The sequence below is a fragment of the Thalia democratica genome, chromosome 9 (assembly GCF_965202585.1).
Source record: "Thalia democratica chromosome 9, ktThaDemo2.hap1.1, whole genome shotgun sequence".
NCBI lineage: Eukaryota > Metazoa > Chordata > Thaliacea > Salpida > Salpidae > Thalia > Thalia democratica.
This window is the reverse complement of record NC_139173.1, coordinates 9,592,245-9,598,520: the sequence shown is the minus strand read 5'-3', so window position 1 is coordinate 9,598,520 and position 6,276 is coordinate 9,592,245. Positions and strand designations below refer to the sequence as shown.

General features: G+C 25.0%; 1 long non-coding RNA gene across 1 annotated transcript; it reads left to right on the top strand.

Annotated features, from left to right (window-relative positions):
* Positions 1–1,374: 1,374 nt before the first annotated feature.
* On the top strand, positions 1,375–5,217 carry LOC145844419 (uncharacterized). Its single transcript, XR_014370279.1, has 3 exons — positions 1,375–1,491; positions 1,746–1,857; positions 3,703–5,217. It is a non-coding gene; the product is annotated as an uncharacterized LOC145844419 (long non-coding RNA).
* The last annotated feature ends 1,059 nt before the right edge of the window (positions 5,218–6,276 follow it).

Sequence of the window (6,276 nt, the reverse complement as noted above, 5' to 3'; positions counted from 1 at the left end):
GTTCTAAAAATAATTTGAAATTTCAACAAATTCTGTCTTTTAACTGTAGAAAACTCAACAGCAATTATTATCACTAACTCGTATTTGGCCTAGCATAAAGGTCATAACAATTTGTACCATAATCTTGTTAAAACTGAAACTTATTTTGTTTTTTTAGCTTTAGTTTGATAATTTTTGAGACTTTGTTGTATGGCCGCTTTGATTGTAAACTAGTTGGTTTAAGCATTTGTTACAGTGAAAACGTGCATTGTGTTTTGTATTCAAATGTTTAATTATATTTTAAAAAATCTACTATGCCAGTAAGGAGCTAAGTTACTAGAAAATATTCTGTATTTTTGTGTTTTGTTTTGATTATTTTTTAGAACGCAGATATTTTAATATTTACTCCTTGTTTTGTGAAACTTTTTTTCGTCTGTAAATTAAAAAAAAATATTTTGGATAGATTAGTGAGTTGTCCAATCTTCCTTGTTTATAAAATATAGAAGCAGGCGTAAAAGTATTGGCTTAGAAATGTATAAGAGCAGTATATATATATACCTATACATTAGTCTATTCAAATAAATATATATACTTTAAAATCGGTTTTTGTCTTTTAGAAACTTTTGTCATTGTTAATTTGTTAATGAACTAAAATCAAGGAAAAATATATAAAATAAAAAAATTTCAACCTCCTGCCTAAACTTATAGACAGCATAAAAAAATAATAACTAAAGTCCAATTGTTATACTTTTCTGTTAGTACTAGCTGTATCCACTGTTTTACAAGATTAATAAAAATTAATGTAAAATTTTGTTTTAAGTATTGAAATGATCTTTTTTTAAAATATTTACAGTATTTTTTATCTAAATAAAGCTGTATTTAAAACTATATTTGTTGCCTACAATCATACTTTATACAAAGCTAACTTTGATGCGGTTTTAAAGTTAAAGACAAGAAGAAATATTGGAAATGAAAAGTGTTTATACATACTTTTTTGTAATATTTTGCTAAGACTTTTCTAAGACTAGCTAATACCAAACAGTTTTTTTTTTCATCTTTACTTTTTCCTAAAAAAATATTTTTTATAAAGTTTACCTTAGATATTCTAGAAAGACTTCTATTATATACTGATTATTTAATTGATTGATAAAAAACATAGACAAGTTTATTTTGACTCAAAATATTAGTTATGTTTTTAAATTTACTTAACAATGTTATCAACTTGTGATTTTTTATTATAACTGTACTTAAACATTATCAGAATACTTGTCTATCTTTATTTAAAAATTTGTTAACATAACATACTTAAAAAAAAAGAGTTAAATATCTCAAATTTTTTATCGCTAAATTAAACAGTTTTTCATTAAAAACTAACCAATCTAAAAAAAATTGCAGCTTTAAAAAGCATTTTTAAATAAAAGATGACCAGCTCTTATTAGACATATCCTCATCTTCGATGAAGTTTCTAAAATTAACTAACGTCCGAATGAATACAGACTTCATAGAGTTGTGGTAAGCTGAATTTTTTTATTTGATTTTTTGTTTTTTTGTACGATATTTGACCTAACTAAAAACAAAGTAAACAATTAATTGTACAATTTTTTACGAAAATTTAAATACTTTTATAAATTTGTTTTACTGAATACTTATCAAGTTATTGGTTTTATATAATTAAACATGAGCGCAACTAATCTTTTCGATAGTAGTTCTTTATATGTATATGCAAGATCTGCTAGACACTTAATTAATTTCAAACTTTTTTTAAGGATGACGACTCAAAAGCTGATGAACTTGTAGAACGACTTATAATTGCCTCTGATATAAATGAAGAAGTTTTTTGAAGAAAAAGAAGCCAGAATGCGCCAACAAAGCAGAACAGTAAATATTTTTTTTTATATGGTCTAGTGTTTTTATTGGCTGTTAAAATTCATAAATGAAATCGATAACTTTTTAAATAATCAATACTTTTGTAGTTGTTGGTTTATATAATCAGGGTTGCCACACACTCAGGGAACTCAGGGAATCTCAGGGAATTTTCAAACTGTAGAAAATCTCAGGGAAACTCAGGGAATTTTGGCATTTTTCTTTTAACTCAGGGAAACTCAGGGAAGTTTTGATTTTTTCTCTAAATTTCAGGGAAGTTTTTGAAAATCTCAGGGAAATTTTTTTCTAGATCTAGAATGAGGTTTAGTTAATCCAGTTTCAACATTTTGTTCAAAAGTAGTAATTTTTATTATTTAAGTGGTTATTTAGAATTTTTTTAGCCTTGCGGCTAGTTCTTCAATATTCTTAGTATTAACATTGTAGTTTTTTAAAATTTTAAATTTATATTTACTTAAGTAAAATCAAACAGTTTAAAGATATCAAAGTTGTTGTTAACTATTCATTGAAAAGTTCTAATAAACTTTTTATTTTTAGTTACTTATGTAGTTTTAAAAACACTATGTTGTACTATTAGTTCTTATTTTTTAAATAATAAAGTTATTTGTTATTTGTTTACAACTACTTGTTTTCAGTAAAAAAATTAAAATGAATACAGATTAGTGTTGTATTACTTTTGTTAAAAAAATAGAGGTTAAATTTTTGTTTATAAATAGTAACAATTTCAAAAGTAGTAGCAGTAATGGTAATTAATTTTTAGTGTGAATGTTTAAATATACTTTACAACTTTTTTGCAGATTTAATTTAAAAGCTTTTTTAAGTATAAGAGTAAAGTACAGTTTAAAACCTTGTTTAAAAAAAGTTAGCTTAACCATGAAGACTTCAAAGATTGGTTACTTGAGGATGTAGACAAAGAGAAGTTTAAATGTAAGTGGTGTGGTGATGATACACCAATGGCCTTATCCAACATGGGTATAAGGGCATTGAAATCGCACAGTATGTCGAAAAAACATCTTAAATTGAAAGCCTCTAAGAGTAAAAATAATGCAATTACTTCTTATTTTGGTGGGGCTAATAGTTCAACTAGTATATCAGCTGCAACTTCTTCAACAGCTGCTGAAATTTATTGGGCTCTCAAGTGTACCAAAGAAAACTGGTCAGGAAACTCTTGCGATAATAATAACACTTTATTCACTACCATGTTTCCTGATAGTGAAATTGCAAAAAAGTTCTGCATGAATAGAACCAAATATTCATATATAACAAACTTTGGTATAGCCCCTTTTTTTAAAGATGTCTTAAAATAAAACAGTTTTAATTGGTTTAAACCTTTTAAGATTGAGTTTTTGAAAACAGTTTTTTTCATAAATTTAATGCAGAAGCATACACATACAACCTTCCTTTTATTGTTAAAGAAGAAAAATGAGAATGAGGTATTAATAATTTGTGTTAGAAGAGAAATTTTTTTTTTTAAGATTTGAAAAATACTCAGGGAAACTTAAGGTTACTCAGGGAAATTTTTGGTCACTCATGGAAGATTTTTTGGCTCAAAGAGCGGCAACCCTGATATAAAAATAAAAAAAATACATTTTGCTTTAAATTACAACACTCTTAGCGAAATAAATTTATTCAAACATTATTTGTATCATGTATCTCCTTGCGTAAAATTCATAAATCTGAAGAAACACTTGCTTTTTCTTCAAATTAATGTTTTAATTCACAGACTTTTCAAACTTTGGCGCCTGTAATATATCAATGTGATTTCACTGTCTTCAGTTTATGTAAATAATTAAGATTACTTTTGTTTTATTTTTTTTTTTAATTCATAATATTTTATTTCAGTCTTTGGCGCAACCCAGCATCAATAAAACTTTCAAATTTGGTAATTCCCCAACATGGAAAGAAGCGCGTGCTTTCCCAGAAGGAGGTTTTGGAACTTGCTGAAGGTTGGGACAATCTTTCGAAATTGTCTATTCGAAAATAGAGATTGTTTCTTCCAAAGAGGAAGAGATCGATCGCTAGTGTCGTTGATGGAGGTGTTTGATTTAAATCTGTTTTGGACCCGGAAAACCCTAAGTACATCGAAGTGATAAAAGCGAAGATCGTATAGATGTGGTTTTGGAGTGGCAGAAGTACAAATAGATTTTTTTATAAACAAAAATACTGCTTAATTAATATTGTGTTGAATTTTTTGCACTTTACTGTTGATTTATTTGTTAAAGTTGTATTATAAAATTGAGTTAACCTGTGTACTAATTTTAAATACCTGCTAGTTTTCTATAAATTTGATTTTTAAAACGATAAGTGTTGCATATAAGTGTTTTTTTCTCACTTTGAGTTTTTATATGAAATCTTGGTTTAATCTTTTTATCTATAAGTTTTTTTTAAAGAAAATTTTCATATTAATGTTTTTATTCACATCAAATTTTAGATTAAATCTTTATACATATCAACTGTTTTTTAAAAAGCAATTTCAAAAGATTTTATATTCATATGTACACAAGTTTTCTTGAACTTAATAATAGAAAACTAAATTGAGCTGAAAAAACATATTTTTCAAGTTTTCATCACAAGTTATTGAATTTTTAAATAAAATATTCAAATCTGTCTTGTTTTAGAACTAAAATATTGTCTTAGCAAAATATGTTCAGATTATGTAACACTATGCTTTTTCATTACAACTTATTGCAATGACTTCTTATGAGCTGTTGCTTATAAGCTTATAATTTGGACATTTTAATAAAGTTACTACAAACTGGATCCACTTTTTATGGAATCTTAAAACAAAAAATCAAGCACTTTGTTCATCTAGTTCAAATTTTTCTTATGTATTTGCAAAAGATCTTAAAAAAAAATCTCTCATAGCTTTAAGCTGTGTGAAATAATGTTTGGTACACGGTTGCCACTTACTCAGTATAACAGAGGAAAAGATATTCTTAGCTTTTGTTCAAAAAGCAAATTGTGAGCTGATTTTTAACAGTTGCTAACTAACTAGTTACCTTTTAAAAACTAGGTTTTATAAAAACTTTAATCCTACTAAAATTTTTTTTTTTTTTTGGATAAAATCTTTTCTATGTATCATATAGCAAAATATTATTACTTGTTTTCTTTTCAAGTTAAAGTTTGAATTTTTCTATGTATCAATTTAAAAAAAAGGCAATTACAATTATTTATTTTAATTTAAAGCCTGCCTGCACTTAATATTAGAAAATTGTTTTAAAAAAATATTTTCAGATGTTGCAATTGTACATCATAAGTTATTTCATTGAATTTTCTGTTTTTTAGCTGTTTATGCAGTTTTTAAAATTAAGACGTTTATTGTTGCAAAAATTTATCTTTTTTTAGAATACTTTTAGTTAAACCTTAAAAACTTTATCGTTTAATGAATTATTATTAATGTTGCTACAAACTAGATTAATTTTGTCTTAAATTTTTAAATCAATATTTTATTTTATGCTACAAAATTTAATAATGTTTTCGCAAAAATATCTTCAAAGTGTCTGTTTAAATGTTACCTTCTACATTTTAAATTGTACGAATGTAATAGTTGGTCATGCTAAATAAAAGTTTTATTTATTCAAAATTGTACATTTACTAAGGTTTAATTAGTAAACAACTTTTTGAAGGTTTTTTTAAATGTAATAATTTAAGTAACTAATTAAGATCTATGGCAGTTTAATAAAGTTAAAAACATTTAATATTATTTTTTACAATAGTTTTAAACATTTTTAGTCAAACAATGGTTAACTTTTTTTCTTGTTAAAATAAACTTTTCTACTCTATTTTGCGTTTTAATATTTCATTTCATTGCGCCTTAGAAATAGTAACTAAATTAGTTTATCTTACGCAAAGTTTGTGAAATAGCTAGTAGGTCTTTAAATTAAGTTAATAGTTTTTGCATGCATTGTTTCTTAAAAACTTCAACAAATAATTTTTCAAATTAATTCAGTTCTTTTTAAAAGTACAAAAATAATAGATATTCAGGTAACAGTTCAAAATCGTATTGAAAACTTTATTGAGACGTATTCTTTAATAAACTAAATTTGTTATTTTTTTATAAAAAAGAGAGTTTTTTATAAGTTCGTAAAAATCTCATATATTTAATAATACAATGTTCATTTGAACCTCATAAATTTTGTTTAAATACAAATATGTTTTTCCATAATTACTTTGATTGAATTTTTGTTTAAATACCGAGTTTTAAACGCAAGATAGCACGCTTTTTAAACTGTTTACTCTATCGGCATTTAAGCAAAAAGTATAAGTGTTTTATTGCTTTCTTATTTTCTACTTTATAATATTTTCTTATGCCTTACGTGTAAGGAAACTGTAATTAACTTTAATATCAGATTTATTTTGCTGTAACTTTTTTTAATATCCCAGACAAGATATTAAACTGTATCCGCGGTGTAGGAA